The sequence below is a fragment of the Frieseomelitta varia genome, unplaced genomic scaffold, assembly GCF_011392965.1.
Source record: "Frieseomelitta varia isolate USP_RPSP 00005682 unplaced genomic scaffold, Fvar_1.2 scaffold_340, whole genome shotgun sequence".
In the NCBI taxonomy this organism is placed as follows: Eukaryota; Metazoa; Arthropoda; class Insecta; order Hymenoptera; family Apidae; genus Frieseomelitta; species Frieseomelitta varia.
The window spans coordinates 92,197-113,068 of record NW_025110080.1 but is presented as its reverse complement, the minus strand read 5'-3'; the positions used below and the strand labels follow the sequence as shown (position 1 = coordinate 113,068).

The following is a 20,872-nucleotide window of genomic DNA, read 5'->3' as shown; positions in this document are numbered from 1 at the left end:
ATCGGATTCCTTCTTAGCGATAGCATCTGCAAAGCCATCGAACCTCGAATGGAGGAGTCTCGAGGTGGATGGTAGAATCGGGGGTTGTTTTCTCTAGATCGAATAGAGAAAGAGAGAGAGAGAGAGAGAGAGAGAGAGAGGATGGGAGGGGAGGAGAATCGGCGTCTGCAAGTGTTATTTGTACCGTATCGAGGAACCCCGATTTCAACCCCACCCCCTTGAACCGAGTCACCATCTCCCCGACTCGTTTCGTCTCTCCGGCGACAAATAAGCAACAGAACGAACACGGCCCTATCTCGCGCCAGCAACGACTCGTCTTGGAAGCACTTTAGATTCTCGAGCCTTGATTCCGCCATCCACCGACTGAAATTTATCTTCTTCGGCCCCGCCCTCCCTCCTGCCACGACATCGTTTTAAATTCGATTCGGATCCTTATCTTTGTCTGTCTGTCTGACATGTTTTAATTGTACTTGCTGCGCGCTGTGCGTGTATATATATATATGATGGAATTAGGTTTTAGTGGAAAAACACGCGTATTCAGTAAACAGTGAGAAAATATATATTTATTAAGAGACTTTATGTGGAACGTCTTTTACACGTTGTTTGCTTTCAGAAGAAGAAATGCGAGTGACCACGTGGAGTGGCATAGCAACAGGGAAGACACCCCACCACAGCGGAACAACAGAAAAAATCAGAAACAGTTAAAATTAAGTAGCGACATCCCTGAGCTTGTTCCTAAAGGTCAGCAATCGTTGACTACCAACAATATATATATATATATATATATATATATATATATATATATATATATATATATATGCAACGTGCGTCAATTAATGTATGGGGTGGTAAGGGAAAACAGTTTACCAATTATGAAATTATTTTAAGGAACAACTCGACATAAAATTGCAAAAAATTGATAAATTATTTTGCAAGAATCATGCATAATCGTTTTTCATCCCCTGATTGACCGTATACATAAAAAAATTTGATCGACAGGAAAAAGAAAAGGTATCGTCTCTCCGTGAAACAATAAACTTCCCTTCCAGAATAAATGAACGCGGTAATTGAACACGCGGAATCATATACATAATCCGTTTTCAATCGTAACGCGAAACAAGGCGGCGAAAATAATGAGTCAGTTTGTATTCATCCTGTCACCGTTGGGAAGAATAAAAGTGCAAGTGGGAGGACGCAGACGACACGTAACCGCAAGGGTTTCACGGGAGAGAGCCCGCGAGAGAAAGAGAGAGAAAGAGAGAGAGAGAGAGAGAGAAAGAGAGAGAGCGGTGGCTCGGGTGTGGGGAAAATTGAAAATGAGCATAAAAAGAAAAAAGAAGGTGGAAGACAGCGAGAGGCGCAAGGCAGATTGCCGTGGAACATTCTTCGGGGCAAAGGGGCAATTCATTTTCGTATGCTATATCAATTTCTTGGTTCGCCTCCTTTCCTCGCCACGTCGCCCCCTAAACCCCGCGTGCCTCCTCTCCACGCCCCTCGGAAACATCGCCTCGCTACGCCTTCGATCTACACTCGTTTCATCCCTTAAAACTGTTAACTCCGGCAGACATCAAGGGGAATGCGAATTAGCCGGGCTGTCTTATCCGCGCCGATAAAAATGACGATGGAAAAGCGGCGAGCGAGCCACGACGCTCCCGACTGATCTCCCTCTCCTCTCATAAAACTTATACCTTAATCGATTCCTGATTCCCTTCCACCGTGAAAAGGAAAAAACCGAGGAAATTTCATGTTTAAATACGCACGCGGCCCCCTTTGAAGACGCCTTGCATCGGCTTCTCTCGGCACAACAAAGGAATTTCGCTTCAACGACGTCGGATTTAATCTCGACGTCGAACGCAGACTACGCTTTGGATCCTGATTGGCGAGATTTGGATCCAGTAAGTCGATAGATTTCCTTTTTCAAGCTAGGAGATATTTTTAAGTAGCAAGGACGCGAGTAGATCGAGAGCTATTAAGTCAGCCATTCGTAGAACGAGGCTAATGTTCACAGACATTTACAATAAGTTAAAGTAAAAAATTCTCAAGGAAAAGAGATGTTAAAAATATTGTAATATTTCTAGCGCTGTACGTTATAATAATTAAATTATAATAATTATAATGATACTGTAAATTATAATAATACTGTAATATTATAATATTTCACAGAAAAAGAAAGGAGTGTACAATTACAAATAATAATATACCATAAAGTACCGAAAAAAATGGAAATGAGAGAAAGAAAAAGCGAATTTTCGGAACTCTAAATAAATAAATAAATAAAGTTGGTATATTTTGGTACTAGCTACTTTATTGAACAAGAAGGTAAGAGTTCGAAACGGGAGAAAATCTGACGGAAGAGGAGAGATTTCGCTTGCGTCTCGGTTAGGTGAGCACACGTGCGCATTCGGGGCCGTAGGAGGTGTGGACGCAAAGGGTTGCCGTAGGAAAGTCGGGGCTCGATCGATCATGCATTATAGACTGGAAGCTGACAGCCGGTGATAGATCGTGGTAATTAAATAACTCGTTGCGATCATGCCAGAGCCTCGAGATTCGGTCGCGGCAACACCGGCGAGGTGGGAAGGGGTTTAGTTACATGAGGGTTTAGTAACATGTGCGTGTCATCCCTGGACGGGGGTGTAATTGACAAGGCAATTGATAATCGCCTTTAGAGATGACAGTATCTCCAAGAATTACTGCCACGCGAAACATGGCAAGCTTCTCGGCAAATTGAACGGCTTGCGGATCATTAACGGCGATTAACAAATGTTTTGTTCAACGAATCACAAGCATCCTCCCCATTCCAGAAAATTCTGAATAATATTTTCTCAATATTTTACTCTCGTATTATATATGGAATGCTCCGTAAATTGCCGTAAACGGATTTGACGAGAAAAGAAGAGAGATATCCCTTTTCTCGCGAACACGTGCACAGCTGAAACATCCTAGTATTTCACACGCAAAGATAATCGCTCGGGTCTATCTAATTTCCATTAATATATACGCGTGCTCGTTTTGTCGCACGGCCACCGATGGTCAGCAGCTTATCGGGAAATCGAGAGGCCCGGCCCGGCAAGGCACGCACGATCTAATTAATAATCAGCGAGGCCAGGTCTCGAAGTCGAGTCGACTCGCGGTCCAGCGGCGTTTAATTATTTCGACGTGAAATATGTATGGTGGGTATGCCCGTGGAAAGCGAGAAGGGCGAAAGAGAGAAAGAGAGAGAGAGAGAGAGAGGGAGAGAGTAGAAACGGGCGTACGACGGCCGTGCAACCTTACTCCCGCCATTGTCGACCACCGAGGAGCTGGCCGAAAGGGTTGGCAGTGCCGGGGAACAGAGCGCCGCCCCGGTAGACGGCCGCGAAAAATACTGGCCTCTATTTAATTTCATTTTTAACTTGAGGCTATATTTAATTAAGAAATATCACGAAACTCGCTTATATATATATATACATACACCTAGCTGCCGGACGAGCCTGGTTAACTCAAACTGCGCCGCACCCTTCCCCCTACGATTGTCACGATGAAACGGCCGGCGTTTCGGCCGAACTGTGAATTAAAAAACTTAACGCCTAATTCGTTTAGGAGGACTGTAAGATCTCCGGGGGGAAATACGGCAGCCGTGATCTTGAATACCAAGTTACATTCTGATAACAACGTACATACGTCTGAATTTGTTTCAAGAAGAGAAGCGTTAAAAAAAATCGAATTGAAACGTGATACAGATAAGCTCGCTTACTCGGTTCGGTGATACTCTGCGGATAAGAGTCTGGATTTGGCAAATAAACCGGGATTGAAGACTTGAGAAAAACAAATATATCAGTTAATAATATAAATGGATATACCAATTAAATATTTTTCAGATCAAACTCTGTTACATCAACAGAAAGCAATAAAGATAAAGCAACGTGATTTGATAATCACCGTGAATCATCAACGCTGCGAGGGAGAAACGAAAGGTTCGATCGATAGAACCAGCGCGGATTATCGTCAAGAATAATGCGCTGAACAACGAAGTCGATATATTACCGCGAATTCCATACATATTTCACGAGAATTGCAACGAGAGATTGAGAAAGAGAGGGAGAGAGCGTTACCTCTCTCGAGAGCGAGGCGGAAAGATTTTCATTCAAAGATTCTGCCGGCAGAATCTTGATATTGGAGCGTGCAATCGATATGGCAGTCACGTGGAGAATGCGTCGAAAGATTCCCCAGCGAGGCTTTCTTATTCGAAGGGATACCTGCGATAGAGCGCAGTTTCCCTTGGCGCAAGGGGTGGCACCGGCAGGGCGACCAATTTTCACAGCGGCGAGATATATCCGGAGGTCTCGGAGTACCGAAGGGTTGGCGGCAAAGATCACAAGTAATTGAATGGGGGTGAGGGGGGGTGGTCTCGCTCCAACCCCCGTGAGTGTTCAACCAATTAATCCACTTCAATCCAGAAAGCAGCCCTGTGAGCATCGAGGAACCTTTTTTTCCTCTCTCTTTCTCTCTCTCTCTCTCTCTCTCTCTCTGTATTACCACCGCAGACGCGCCAAGATGTATTGAGATCGAAAGAGACACCGTTGGGAGTGGAAATATCTTTGTCGCTGCTTTCCCTTCGTTCGCCTGTCTGTGTCTCGTTTGTCAGACATTTCGGGCGGCGTGACTCTAAAACACGTTACAGCGGCTCGACTTTTCGATTCTCAGTCATTTACATTTCGAGCGAAGTTTCAGCCTGTCGGGAAAAAAACTTTGATACCCTTGACTTCGTTCCTAGAACTTGGAACTGAAGCAAAGAACTGCAGACTGCAGTTTCGCGTATCGACACGGGGAATGACGAGACGAGAGGAGAACGAATCAAAGAATCGATTCCACGGCGGATCGTAACGAGCAAAGACACGTCGCAATTAAGGGTGGGATATTGCCCTCAGCTGCGTGGGCACGCATGGCTAGACAGCAAGCAGCGGTCCCAGATTGGAAATCTGAAGTAGGAATTCGACGGGCGGCCGCGTCTGGAAACGTTGCGGTATCAAAGTGATCCCGCAACACCAATTAAGTCCCTTTCAGGGCGGATCGTGGGGATGGGCCGGGCCAATAAAACAAAGTAAATCCGCGCGTCTGGTCTAATCTTGTAGATAGAGAGGCACGGCGGAGGAGGGGGGGGGGGGAGGGGGGAATTGGGGAAAGAGTTTTCTCGCCAGCACGTAAAGTAACGATTACCAGATATTCCTGAGATACGGCGGAAAGAGATTTTAACCCGGCCCACCGCAAATCCTGGATGTATCCCCTAATAATACTCAATTTTGCTCTGGATTAATAGCGGTTTACCTCCCTCCCACCAACCACCGGGCGCGGCGGAGAGCGTCTTCCACACGATCTATGATCCACGTTCCGAGTCCCGAACTTTTATTATCCCTTTATTGCGACTAAATGTATGTTAAATAAATTTGTGTCGGTGTAGTACATGTAGTCGATTCTCGGTCAATTTTCCGAAAGACGGAAGAAAGAAAGAAGTTGTACTGTTTGTCGCTGTTATTAAATCGACGCTTGTGTAACTAAATAAATGAATTTTACGTTCGTTTCGGTAAATAAAATCTAGAGTTTATTTCTGTGGATCTTTTATTTAATTTCAAGTGTCTCTGAAAGATCAAGTATGAGACACGTGTGTTAAAACGCGACATTCTTTTTGCAATATAATCGACTTCGAAGATCTCTTCACCGATCGATCATCGCTGAAAAAATCGTGGCAACAAATGTTTTAAAACAAATGTTAGCACCAATTGAAATGGTGGTTTCGATTTGGGTCACGGACTGTGCAAAGTGCACAATTCGTTCCCTTCTTCTGTAATGTCTGCTGTAACTAATTGAACCATGAACCACGTAGGTAGATAAATAAACTCCCGACACAGCATCGCGATCCGTGACTTCCTTTCAGCGCATCTCCGTTTCAACAGAGGCAACAAGCAACCAGACGATAGAATATAAAGCGCAAAACGTGAAACACTCTTGTCACACTCTTCTAATAAAGATGCTTCGCTAGAGTGGCTGTTATCACTTTTAACGCGAAGTTTTACGAGGGAGGGAGGAGGATAAAGTTTGGCTCAAGTTCTTTTTATTATCGACGGACGACGGTGCACGCGCGAGCGCGCTCGCGGAAAAGTCGAAGTTTATGGCAGGAGGTAACGGGCCCCGGTGTACAGATTGTCGAATCGGGAAAGGACAACAGGGGGCAGCATGCTAATTTATAGCACCCTGGCGCTCCATTACGAATATTTATCCGCGGTGAGTTTAATCTAAACTTGGAGAGTCCTCCTCGTCTTCCCCTCCCTTCCCCCCGCCGCCGCAGCCGCCATCGTCCTCGCGCCACCCCCTTTCCGAGGGGTGTCAGTCATCTTTCTCCATCCGCCGGGCCGCGTCGACTCTCTCCTTCCCCCTCTCGAGGAGAAATCCTCGCCACCTTAACGACGTATTGTCTCCGCGACTTATCAAAACAATTCGTTCAACTACTATTTCATGCCCTACGTCGCCGGAACGTTGTTTCATCTGTCACTGATTAAACCACCCCCACGGTAAGATCCGACGACTCTGCGTCGTTGTCGCCGTGAGTTTTCATTGGCAATTTCTTTTTCCTCCCTCCCTCTCTCTCTCTCTCTCTCACTCTTATTTCACAACGTATATAATGCGTGAATTATATCGTTCTGTCAAAAAAGAACGTGTGAATGATTTCTCTCTCTCTCTCTCTCTCTCTCTCTCTCTCTCTCTCTCTCTCTCTCGAGGACTATTGCAACTGAACTTTGACTGAACTTTCTTTCGATTCTGGATATCTGGAAGTTTTTCAAATCACGGAACAGTATAAAAATTATTTTATCGCAAAATTAGACAGTGTCTCGAAGAATCGACACTGCAGATTGTATTTGGCCATTCGACGTTCCGAAAGCAAGCAAGTAATAACCCCCCTCGGAACAAAATAATCTCCGACAGAGAGAGAGAGAGAGAGAGAGAGAGAGAGAGAGAGAGGCGCTACGTTAATTTCGAGACGCAGGGCGTCCCTGTTATCTCCTTATTCCTTGCCACCCCATTTTTCCGAAGCTCCTTTGCATATTAACAATATTGCTCTCCGAAGCGATGGAGCGGTTTCGGGATAAAAAATTATGAGGACAGAGAGACGGGACCCTCGAGCCTTTCTTCCGTCTTCCTTTCCGTTTCATCGGTCCACGCCTGTGTTTTTCCTTCGTCTTCGTCGACTCACCTCCCCTCCCCACCCCGAACTTTCCGGTACCTCTTTACGATACTGCCAATTACACGCCTGTTTGAATTCACTATCCGACCGAGGCGAACACCCCCCGATATAAATTTTTATCGCACGCCGCGGGGTTCCGCTCGCTGCACTTCCTGTTCTTGCTTTACGACACTCTTTCGCTTCGGCGTCGACGTTCATAATTCTTATCCCCGTTCGCCTATGAGTACGATCCTCGAAATACGAGACGTACGTAACATCACATATAAAGCTTCTCGTAGTTGGCCCAGTTAGATTTACGAGACGAACTCAACGATTAAGAATTATTCGGAGCTCGCTCCATTTGTCAAAAATTCTTGCACGTCCCTTGTCAATTAACGTTCTCGAGTATCGTAGAATTGGAAATTGAAAGTAAAAAATCACGCTGATCCAAAGATTTTCTTCCTCGTCGATGGTCTAAAAAAAAAAAAAAAGAAAAAAAAGAAAATTGTAGTTACGATGTATACCAAGAAAAATTGTTCTATCGAGCTGTCGTCCGTCGACTCTTTAACACGAGGTGGAAACCCCCTCGAATATGAACAATAAATGTGTGACAAAGTACTCGCTGAAGGTTTTCGAGGGTGATATTACTCTGTAATAGATATTACGTGTCAACCTGCTCGCATATTAGGTTTTAATATAGAAGATACGAGCGGCGGCGCCGAATACTTTTCCCTTTGTGAAAAATTCACGTCGGCTGCAACTTTTAATAGTAATACTGTCGGCAGACGCTTCGCCGAGCGTGCAGGATGCGCGAAACGCAACGCCGACGGAGGCCATCGAATGCGCGAGAGCTGTCGGCTCTGCCCTTCGATGGAACGTGAATTTACGGTGGTTGTTAAGATTTCGAATGTTAACAGAGTAACAGATGAGTGAAAATATTAATTTGTCTACACATTTCTAATTTTAATTTCGTCAATTTAGGGATCACATTTTCCCTGGGGAGAAGGGAAAATTTCTAACTCTCTACTCTCCTGTCGTGGGTGTCTTCTTCCTTTTTCTGTAAAAATTTCCATCGAGATCCGGGCGCTCGGGGTAAAAAAATGCACGGGGAGAATCGCGGCGCAGCCGGGAGATCGAAGCGCGAGCGGAGCAAAAGGGCGGTCGCCCTGTGGCCTGGAACTTCAGTCGGTGTTTTTATTTACACCGCATTATTTACTTACCGTGCATCCTGCGAACGAACGGCAGTATAAAGCGGTCGGAGGAGACTCGGATATAAGCACACAAGCTGGTTCATTAGAGACATTTGAGCTCCTCGCGAGGATGGCAGCCTGGAACGGGTTGGACCGGGGGTGGTTCAGGATGCAAGAGAGAAACGGGTGGCGTGCCCGCTGGTGGGATGGGGTTCCAGGGGTGGTCTCGCTGGGGTGGCTGGGTGGAAACAGACAAAATCAACAACGAGTAACGAGAACTCCGCGATATTAATCCACTCGTCGAGTTTTCAAACTTCCTACAAAGGCACCGCGCCCCATACCCACCCGCCCTTCGTTCACCGCCCCCTCCATTAGCCAGCCAGCTTCACCTTTCTCTTGTAGTTTGCATGTTTGCCAACAAAACCATAATCAATATTTTATCGTTGCCTCGCGACAGATGCATTCTTGATTACGAGGAATTACCAGATATTCCCCTGTTTGCTGATCTTTTCAACGTACACCCTCTCCCCTATCTCCTGTTCACGAGTATTACTGATTTCTCACGGAATGCGACCCAATTAATGCTGAAACAATTAATCAGACAGAGAATTTCGTGGAACTTGTTTCGTAAGAATCTTCCTAAGACAGTAAAATAATGACTTTAACGAGATCTCGGCATTTTCTGATCTAAATATCATTGAGGACGAATTAAACAATTCTTTTCGAATCTATGTATGTGACTAAACAAAGTTATATAGAAAAAGTTATTTCATCGTTTCTAACATTCTTATCTTCCTAAAAGATTGTTAAAGAAATCTGTTAAAAAACTCCAAAAACACGATTAACTGAAGATTGAAGAGACCAGGAGGTCAGAGATCAATCGATAAAAAAGTTACATGCCGCTTTAATCCTGCTGTGAACATTTTTATCTGTTTAAAAAATTATTAAAGAATCCTGCAAAACTCCAAAAACACAATTAACTGAAGATTGAAGGGACCAGGAGGTATCGATCGATCAGAGATCAATCGATACAAAAGTTACATGCCGTTTTAATTCTGCTGTGAACATTTCTAACATTTTTATCTGTTTAAAAAATTATTAAAGAATCCTGCAAAACTCCAAAAACACGATTAACTGAAGATTGAAGGGACCAAATCAATCGATAGAAAAGTTACATGCCGCTTTAATCTTACTGTGAACATTTTTAACATTTTTATCTGTTTAGAAAATTATTAAAGAATCCTGCAAAACTCCAAAAATACGATTAACTGAAGATTGAAGGGACCAGGAGGTATCGATCGATCAGAGATCAATCGATACAAAAGTTACATGCCGCTTTAATTCTGCTGTGAACATTTTTATCTGTTTAGAAAATTATTAAAGAATCCTCCAAAAACATGATTAACTGAAGATTAAAGAGACCAGGAGGTATCGATCGATCAGAGGTCAGTCGGTGTCGCGTTGATCGATGGTGATCGTCCGAAGCGTAGGTGAATCGTAGGAGCTGTTTCGTGTGTCACTGACTTACACGGCGATTAGTCATCGCGGTCAATTGACCCCAGATGATCGTATCGGATGTACTTGCACGGTCTCCGTGTCAATTGCGGCACGCGCCAACGATTCACGCCGTTCGTGATCGACTCGCGAACAGTCAGGCCCGGTTACGTCATCATCGAATCGGCCTCAATCATCGAGAACGCGCGACCGATTATAAAGCGTTTTATTTTTAGTCGGCATTGTTATTGGCAAGGATGTTGCGGACGCGAATATAGTCGAAACGAGCCAATGACAAATTAAGAGCAACGTGCATCAGTGAATGAACAAGTTCTACCTTCTTTTCGGGAGATTTCTTTCTTAAATATTCATTCACATCCCCGGAAATGCAGTTGACTTCAATTATAAAAATATTGTAAAATCAGTGTTAGTATCAAGCTAAGAAATCTATAACACCGAGCAAAGTTATTCAAAATTTCGTCCAAGTTTGTCCAAAATGAAAATTTATCCGAAACAGTCGATCTCGATTATTGGACACGGTTTTACTTCGAATAGTTAGAATATGTTGTGTGAAAAAAAAAAAAACAGACTAACAAAGTTAGTTTCTCGCGAACTATTTTTCGAAAATAATCGATGAGCCGGTGTACGGAGGCGGAAATCACGCGGTTCCGCCGGGTGGAAGCCAGAGAAAATGGAAGGAACGCCGAATCAAATGCATTAAGACAATTAATTATAAAATTCACGAGGAAGGCGAGGAATGAGAAACCGGGGAGGAAAGGTGGACGGAGCCGCGGCCTACAAAAATATGGAGGCAAATCGAATAAAGTCGCCGTCTACGTTTGTTCTCTCCTCTCCGTTTACTCAGCCGACCGAAGACGTACATCGGAATTAAAATGTAGATTCAGAAAAATATTTTCGCGGCTGAGTAACGGTTGAAGTATGTTTCTTGCGAATTACCACCGCGCAGGAAAGTGAAATTTGCCGAGATCTGGGAAAATTCCGTCGACCTTTCGCTCGTTCGCGTTCGTACGTCGTCGTTTCCGATTTTTTTTTACTCTTCGTTGCGAAAACGTGCAAACTGAGGAAGGGAAGGAGCGACCGATATCGTGGAAATTCACTTCTTTCCAGTGGAAAGAAAATATCGAGGATACGGATCTACGTTTATTTTTAAAGTGTAGCTGTACGTACATACTACGCGAATACGACCCGAGTTAATTGTTTGCGAAAGAATTCCAGTCGTTTCGCGATTCTTCCATTTAGGAGCGTGAATCAGAAGACAAGAATAGCTGTGATCGCAGCATTACCAATTGTATCGGTGAATCGTCATTTAATTCGGAGCGCATAGCGGCCAACTTGTTCGTGCTAATAACTTCACAGCTCCACAGCTGTCGCTGAACTTAATTAATCCATCCGCCCGAAGCGTGATCGTGGCAATTTTAATTGGCCGCTTCTACATCGCACGACGTTACTGCCGAACGGAGAACTGAAATTTCCGAAGATTTCTCGCATCGTTCTTTCAGATATCAATCGTTTCGGATTTACCTATCTAGATTAACACTAATTATACTTTACAATACTTATTCCTACCGTAATCGATCGAATGACCGGTTACGAAATAAACGTTGTTTTGTCTTTTTAAATACAGATTTTCAATTTATTGCAAGGAAATAGTATACAACGTGCAACTTTTAAATAATAACAAAATAGTCACATATTTTTATTCTTATATTCAACATAAACAGAAATTGATAGGAGCATAGTTTATTTCATTTAAAGATAAACGAAGGATGTTTTAATTTTGTTAATTGCATTTTTTCATACACTTTCCGCAGATACATTTTTGACAAATCACACGAGATTTAGTTATTTTGCTATCTTTGCAAAATCTTATTTGGCATGTTTTTTGCGAATCCGACATATTACGTATCATACATTTTTCCTTGATTTGTATCATAACGTTTTCCCTTTTTCTTGTAAATTGTCAGAGTAGAATCATTTGATTTGTAAACTACCGTCGGAAAACGTGCCATATCTTTCTTGCTTTCACAAATTTTGGTAATTCTTTTTTGTTACTTCGTATAGTTCCAATTGGTGTCATTTTTATCTTAGTTGAGTTCAGAATCAAGATCCTAGGCAAAGAACTTTATAAAGAGATGAAAATTTGTTGACAATTGACCAGTCGCGGTAAACAAGTCAGATGATAAATTTTTATCAATAGAAAGAGAAGCGAAAACGAAACATTGAATCAAAGTCGAATGAACGAAAGAAGTAACGATGGATATCGTATAATCTTAAACTAAATTTCGAAACCGGACGTGTATACGGTTAGTATTAACCTCTTGCGTTGGAATGACGTGCCACGTACGTCGAGAACTTTTAATCCCGAATTGCAACATTTTCAAATATATTTAAATGTAACCCAGACAAAACACAAATGATAAGTTTATAAGTTTACTTCTTAATCATTTCTATCCAGTGATGTCATACCGACGAGTTCAAAAGGTAAGGAAAGCAACGACTTATTGTATACGATTCGGTCACTCGTTATGGTCCGCGAATCAGTTGCCAGCGCAATGAGTTAAATAATTTTTATAAAACATGTTATAAATACACGCATGCGTTTTTCGACACATTCTATCCTCACTGCCCAGATTCCTCGAGGCCAGCCTCGCCTTGGTGAGTTTCTCCTCGTCTGGCAAAGGGTTAATGCGTCCGATTGTGCCTTGAAAGGAAATCTTGAAATGCAATATTCTACAATATTCCCTGACGAGGGGAACGATGGTGTCTGCGAAAGGAGAAAACGCGCGCCACAGAGAGAGAGAGAGAGAAAGAGAGAAAGAACGAGAGAGAGGGAGGAAGAAAGTCAGACTTTTACCACGACTCAATATTGGTCCTCCGACATCTTCCATTTTCAGTCGATCTTCGTCGGTCCTTCGTCTTCGAACCGTCTCCATTCCTTCCACCCAACGGCAGGAAGTTACTTGACAACTGTTATTTGCATTTCTATCCTATTGAAGAAAATATCTAATAAAGTTCGCGCGGGGGAAACGCCGCCGCCACGAAGAAGAATACTCGCCCAACCCCGCAACTCCGCCTCAGCGAGCCGCGGCCGTCAGAAATTCATACTTTCAAGTCGCGTTCCACCGGTCGAACTGTGTGCTCCGCGGAAGTTCGAACATCTCGATGGACGGCTGTTAGTTTTAGGGGACGATCGTAGTTGCAGCTTCCTCTTCTTCTTCTTCTTCTTCTTCTTCTTCCTCTTCTTCACGAGGCGTTTCGCTCGACGAACGTGATCGCGGCGTCTGTAATTATTTAGCGAGCAGCCACGGCCGTCGGTCTCGATCTCGGCCGGCCTTAATTTCCCAGCAACCGAAGTTGTCGTCTCGTGCAAATTTCATAGACAGATGAATATGAATGCACGGGCACGAGTTTATTTAGACTCGGAACCAGTCTTGGAACGATTCGACTGCCACTCTGTCGAGATTCGATTCCGTTCTTTCAAACTTTTCATTTTGTCGAAGGATGAAAGAAGACGGGTACCTTGAAAGGAACTTGGACTCCCGACTAGATCACTCTGTCGTGAGATTTGATCGTTCTTTTTGACATTTTTCTTCATATTGAACACACCAATATTCAATACCCGCGAAAGAAGATGAGCAACGATACTTCGCACAGTTTACAAACGGAAGAAAGGAACTCCTTGAAAGAGGAGGGGGGGAAAAAGAAGAAAGAAGGAAAGAAGAGGGGGAAAAATTAGAAAAGTTGGGCCGAATGGAATAACGATGGCCGCGTCGGGATGCATGAATTTAATATGACTTTTGATACACCCCCAGGCGCGCCGTTAACAGCCCCGAAAGCGGCCGAGTGATTCAGTGATTCGAATATCCGAAGGAAGCTCGGATGGGGTTCGTGTAAAAAGGTAAACGCGGCGATGATCGCGTCCGCATGAAATATGTATTTCAATATAGGTGGCGCCGATATGTATATATATATATATATATATATATATACACACACATATATATGTCGGTAGCCCGACACGGCTGTGAAATTTTATGTCGCATTAAAGCCGCCAATATGTCTCCGGAGCGTGAGCATAAAAATTGTCGAACGTATTAACGCCCCGTTGCCGAACGATCCACGAACGTTGTGCTCTCTCTCTCTCTCTCTCTCTCTCTCTCTCTCTCTCTCTCTCTCTCTCGCCTTCCGGGAACATGGATTTAATAAAGCCCCGGCGAAGGAACGATTCGTCTTCCGGTAGGTACGCGACGATATTCGAAAGCTCTCCTCGATATATCGGCGATCATTAAAACCAGGCCTGCATTAATGCCGGCAGATCGAATTGCTTCCCTCCCCCTACCCCCTTTTTTTCGCTTCTACAATCTTTCCTCCCTTCTATCGTTCATCGAGAGACGGCGGCGATGATTATAAATTCCTTAGGAACAGCCATAAATATATCGATATACCGGTATTAACGAATAGTTCGACGATTTTACGGCTGCCGGGATGGGAGGATTTATCGTGCAATTTCACACACACACACACACACTCTCTTTCTCTCTTCGCTTCCTTCGTTTTTGAACGATTTTCGCGGAATCGAATATTGAAGTTTCGAGTCGAGTCGAGAGCGATCAGAAATATACATATCGCCATATAATTTCCCACTTTTCTCCGTCCTCCGTACATTTCTACACGTCGTTCACTGTCGTTTGAATTTTCTTTTCTTCTTCTTCGATCGCTCTCGTTCTTCGATTGAATCCACCGTTGCACTTTTCGCGTTGTAAATTTCGCGACTTTCTCTCCGATTGATCGCAAGTAGGGGAAAGGCAGGGTAGAACCTGGTATGTATTCAGTTTCGCAATAAAAAATCGGATGACAAAAAAGAAAGATTAAATCTCTTAATATTAACTGACTTGATACAATAAGAAAATGACCAAATTTTTTGGAAAATAATTGTTTCCCGTATCTCGGGAAAATAAATTTTATCGTGGTATATAGACATCGAGGTACTGGATTTTGTCCCAAACGCGTTAATTTATTAAATATTAAATATTTGTACTTCAGTATGAGATAGGAAGGTGAGGAAAGCATCAAAATATTCTACAAGGACCATAAAGTACAAATAATACTTATCTGAATGGATTCCTAAGTCTGAAAACTCTAAGAAAACAATCACTTTGCTCACAAAACACTGAAACTTTTCAAGCCGAAATTTTTAACTTTCTGTTTGCACGGAACACGACGATGTCGTTTGTTCTAAAATTTGTCACAAAATGTCGTATGATTGCGTATCGAGGCTCTTATTTTAGAAATCCAATGGTACTTTAATCTTTCTTACCTTTCCCTTCAAGGGCAAAGGAGCCGAAAATGGTCACGCTGTCGTTTAAATCGAAGCAAGAAGAAGCAAAGAGGGAGACGAACGACTCGAGGGTTTCGTTACTATTTATTTCTAATTATCTTCGATTCCGTATAATCCACCGGCCGGGAACAAGCCGGGGATTTCCAGGGGCTCGTCTCTCGCTCCTTCTTGCCAGGCCGACTGGTAATCGAATAATTAAGCCGTTGATTGGAGCTTTATTACCCAATCCGCGAAGTGAGCTTTTATTGGTCCTCTCGAGCCGGGCCGAGCTGAGTATTTAAAAAGGGTGATTGCCACTCTCGATTCGAGGGGAAATCACCTGCGAGATTGGACGCTGCATAATGTATCATCCGGCACGTATCCCAATTTCTCGGCGCTTCATCGAAAGCTGACGTGTATTTGCCACCTCGTGTGCGAATCGCCGCGATCGAACGCGCAACGACTCCGCCGAGCGTGTTCCCCACGTTCGTGCAGAAACTGGAATATCATTTCAATTGCTGGAGTAATTCTAAAACGCGATGACGTCGTCGAAACACGAGTTCGAGTCGTTATCGCGTCGAATTGAATATATGTAAAGATTCACCGCCGTGAATATTACGACGTTTGGCGCGTTTCAGAATCTTTCGAAGCTTTGGCGAATTGCTCGAACTCGTCAGATTTTGATTCTTCGGATTTCATCGAAATTCATCTGTCGTGACAGGTCCTGCTTTATCTTCTTGCGCTGGAATGACGAGCCACACACGTCGAGAACTTTCTGTCCCAAATTGCCAACATTTTCTCAGTTTTAAGTATATTTAAATGTACAGGCAAAACACAAATGACAAGTTTATTACTTCTTAATCATTTCTATCCAGTGATGTCATACCGACGAGTTCAAAAGAAAAAGAAAGCGACAAATTATTGTTGTTTACGGCTCGGTCACTCGTTATGGTCCGCGGACCAATTGCCAGCGCAAAGGGTTAAATCCAATGAAAGATTCAAAATCGATGCAACCCCATTTGTTAATACTGGAAGACTACCGGCGACTGAACCACGGAATCTCAAGAGAAACATTGCAACACAACCGAATACACGAGCCATAACTACACCTATATATAACCTTACGATCTACAAAAATTAAAAATCGCCTCGACCATTTGGCTAGTTCGAAACGAAGCCAACTGCAATCCAGTTGGTTACGCTGATCGAATAAATACGCACATCTGAATTCCCAATAGACATCCAGATGAAAGAGGAAATTTCCACGAGGAAATTCCAAACGAACGTTTCGCCTCCGTTTCAAAGCACGAGATCTTTCGAATCGGATGCACATGCACGGAATGCAAAGGGCGGAGGGGAAGAAAAATCACAAGCAATTAATAGCAGACCGTTTCACCGCGTTCCTTCGCGATGGATATCCGATGGATACGGAAACGGAAGGCGGAGGGGAGGGAGTGGAGAGATCAGAAACGCGTTTTCAATAATTGTGCGATTTACCGGAAAGAGATCGTAGGAACAGCCGTGGTAGGCGCGCGGCTACGAAAGAAGGGCTGCTGCGTCCGGGATGGAGAGAGGAAGGGGGAGGTTTGTACCGCGACGAAGGGTGGCCTCGAATGGCGGCATTGATTTTGCAATGTAAAACATTTCAGCGCGGCGGGAAGGGTGCGAGGAGAGGAGAGATCCTCTCGCGGGCGATTTCCACGGCCACGAGAAGGGAACCGAGAAGATATTGATGGTTACGGGGATTTGATGGCATATTGCTCGGCTCCGGATCGCTCTGTGATGTCTTTGGTAACGCTTTCCGATGTCGGCGACGCGGGGCCCTCTCTCTCTCTCTCTCTCTCTCTCTGTCTGCCCCGCGTATCAAGAGGCGGAGAGGGGCGGCCAAGACGATTTCAAAGTAATGCGTCACTGTCAGAAACAGCGAGAGCCGCGTCGATTTGCGCCCTCGTCCCTGCGAATCCCCGTTTCCCAACGGCGGACAATTGAATCGCCGTGTATCGAATGCTGTTCGCTGGGAACGTGATATCGACACCGACCGTGTACCCGCGGCTCACCACAGTCACGAACAATCTGTCAGCGATATATCCCCCGCGCGTTGCACGAAATATCTTTGGATTTCACTCGATCGCAATGAAACTCGACTGTCGTGATTGTATCGGTGGCTTTGGGGCAAGAATCCTGCAACGAGTGTTTCAAATTTCTTTTTTCTTACATATGCATGCCTTGAACAGCAGATTCATTCTGACTGTTTTAGAAAAAGACACGCTCGTTTCAGAAAAAAAAATGCACGATCTTGTTGGTAATTGTTCGTTTCGGTAATTGTCGACTTCAAAATGGAAAATCAAAAAAATTATATAAATCAATGTAGCTAATATGGTAGAATATTGTCTGATGTTTACGATAGTGTGAGAATTGGTTTGCTAAATTTCACTGTTGACGAGGATATCTTTTGTCGAAAAAGATTGCTGATGCATGAAAGTTGTTCGAAACATGGCGGATAATACGTATATAGCCTAATAAAGTTTTTGTTTCTCGTGAAAAATTTGCCTTTGTGTACAAAAGAGAGAAAAAAAAAAACACTTACTTGAACAACATACATAATATATACACGAAAAAGAAGACAAGTGGGAATGAAATAGTTCGAGTTTTCGTATCTCGTCGCATTCAGTTTCAAAAGTGAAAATGAATCGGTCAACTCTTTCTACACATTCGATACACTTCTTAGATACAAAGGTTATAAGACACTTGTATTTTTCAAACAAATTAGTAAAAATATCGAAGACAGTGCTAAAAGAGACGGATCGAGAGAAGGAAGTAAGATCGATCCGTGACGTTTCCCGCCGAAGCGTAGAAGATTGGTCGGACGTGGGCAGAAGTGGAAAGGGCTTCGGGAATATAAAGATGGGCCGGAAGAAGAACGATTCAAACGAATCGCTGGTCCGTGTCCGGCGGGTGACATTTCATTCTTGCACGAGCAAGAGGGCATTGTCTTGCTTCCCTATCAGATTCCCTCCTTTCTTCTTCGTCTTGACTCGCCCCCTCGAGACCGTACGATTACTTCCTTTTTGTTTTCATTTAATTACCGATGTCAAGGGGTTATAGCCGTCCGTCCTTCCAGCTCCTCCACGCCGCCTGTTCCGCTCGCTTTTTCCCTTTCTTAACCTTCCTCTATTATTCCTTTATTTATTCCAATTATCTGCACGACGTGAATTTGTCATTGCCTTTCATTCCTCGCTCCCGTACGCCATCTCCACCTCCAACTCGCGACCGGCATTCGATTTCGACCCTCTCGAACGAATTTCGATCATTCGTTGTTTCGTCCACTTGTCACGGTGATTATTTCCCACAATAATTGATAAGTAACATCATTTTCTTCATCTTTCGACTGCCATCTTCTTGGACTTTCTTCTTCGAGTTATTTAAAAAAATGTTTTCTGATACTTTTTGTAATATTTAGTACAAAGTCTTCGTAACAGGGAGAAAAGAAATATTTTTCCCTTCCAAGGAAATTATATCGACTCGAATTCACAAAATTCTGCGATATTTTTTGTTTTATGGTAAAGAGCTGTCTTCGTTGAAATGTACATAAATTTGGGGAGAATTAACATATGAATTTCTTTTTCCAGTTTCAGCATCGTACACAAAAATTGATTCTCTTTTCCATCGTTAATCCAAGTGACATTTCTCTTCTAAAAATATCTTTGGATCGTTCACTACCTCTTTTCGTTGAGAATCATTGGAAATATTGCGTACATAATTTGTACGAAACTATTTTTACATTTCATCACCTTCGTTCGATCGAAAGAATCGAGAAGGAAATTTTATCGCTTCCTCTCTCCCCTTCACTGAAAGAAAGGGTTGATCGATCGTTCTGGCTCTCTGAAATAATCTTCCGATATCCCTCATTTTTTTCTTATGCGAAAACCTTGTCGGAAAATATTCGATATACGCCCGAGTGGAGGAGGGGGGGGGGGGGGAATTTTTCTTTTGTATCGCGGATGTTAGTCAGCCGTCGCCACGTCGACCATTATGGCACCCCGTTTCTCCCTTCTCGTGCCCTCCTCGTTCCATCATTTCCATCTTACCCGCTGGATTTTTCCCGTGTCTTCTCATCGAGAGTATCGCGACAGCAGGCGCGCCTTTGTCGAAGAGGAATGTAAACTGCGGAAACATCGAACGTGCGGCCTGACAGTAAAAGATGTTAGCGCCGGGAGACGAACCCCTCCGTCGAAGGACCCTCGGATTCGGCGGCGGTTTCGCAATTTCGTAAATGGGCATTGTCGATGTATCGAACAACGTGGTGCATCACAGTCGCGCTCCGAGGGGTAATTTGAAACGTTCGCCTGAATGTTCGCTTTCACAAATACAATATCTTTGATCGCGCTTCGTGACTCGTACGCCAATTCCAAGGAATCCGAGAGAGGATTTAAGAGACACGATCTTCTCAAGAAAAGAAATAAATCGACAGAAAATCGAGATACATGAAGTATCGTCAAACACTGAGGTCTCTCGAAATTTATACACTCGTTACGTTCGTTTCTCCAAATGGTGAAATTCCAATTACACCGACGCGCCTATTATTGTCGGTAATTTCGACGGGACCTACTTTCCCGGTGGCGGCGGCGGCGGCGGGGAACGGGGAGAGACACGGCTGATACTTTGAGCGCCTTTCAGTTGATTAAAAAACAAAAAGGAGGAGAAAGAAAAGGGGGTAGGGGAGAGGAAAAAAAATATAAAGGTAGAGGCTGCATGAAAGCGAGCAGAGATTGTCAGATCACACGAACCAACGTGTCGAACCTTTGGAAACGCGTCGTCCCAAGAAGAAAAAAAAAAAAAAGAAAGGAAAAAAAAACGAAGAAGAGAAGAAAAAAGGAAAAAAAGAGCCAGCGTGCACGAATGCAAATGGAATGGAGAAAGGGGTTGGTCCATCGCGAATAAAAGATAAAAAAGAAATGAAAACGAAAGCTTGCGTCGTCTCACGTACGTGCGTTCAAAGTTTCCATCCCTGCCCCGCTCCTTCGTTCCTCCCCTCCCCCCACCGCTCCTCTCCACCCCTCAGGAAAGCTCAACGGCTTCGATATCAATATTCTAAAAACACCCTTTGTCGCGTACCGGTGCAAAAAAAGGCATCGCCGCACCAAGGTAATGCGTGCTCGCGCGGATGCTGCGGGATCGTTTGCAGTTTGTCAGTTCAACCTTAACGCCATCCAACAGGTACTCTGTTATCAAGCATTCGTGTATAAAGCAGATTCGATCCCCGGGGGGCATACGCTGTTTTTCCCAAAATCGTTCCTCGCAGCGACTCGTAACCGTGTGTGTTTCTTTCTTTTCTTTTTTCTTCTTCTTCTTCTTCTTTTCTCTCAAACGATTTCCATTAGTCCATTAATCGCGCGAACGTAGGATCTTTACTGTGCAATGAAGCGTGATTTCAAACAAGATTTTTCAGAAAATGAATGAAGAAGACGGAGGAAGGAACGCGCGATGTTACACGTTTGCTGGTGTGTTCTCGGTGCTGCGAATTTCTCTCTTCAGTTCTCGCGTCTACCCTCCGATGTTACACCTTCGCCAACAAGGGGTGACGCTCGTGTAAACCACGTGTACAGCCGTTCCACCGACACCTGTTTACTCCCTACGGACAATCGTACGCTCGCA

General features: G+C 43.9%; 1 protein-coding gene across 2 annotated transcripts in view; it reads right to left on the bottom strand.

Annotated features, from left to right (window-relative positions):
* The window catches only part of LOC122530381 (oocyte zinc finger protein XlCOF6-like), a 56,519-nt gene that overhangs the window by 14,429 nt on the left and 21,218 nt on the right, over positions 1–20,872 (bottom strand). Inside the window, exon 1 of one of the 2 annotated variants that reach the window (XM_043657265.1) lies at positions 3,734–3,801. The exons of the other annotated variant lie outside the window; for it this stretch is intronic. The gene's annotated coding sequence lies outside the window, so the exon portion shown is untranslated. Of the gene's footprint in view, positions 1–3,733; positions 3,802–20,872 lie in introns of those variants that run through there. 2 annotated transcript variants of the gene reach the window in all.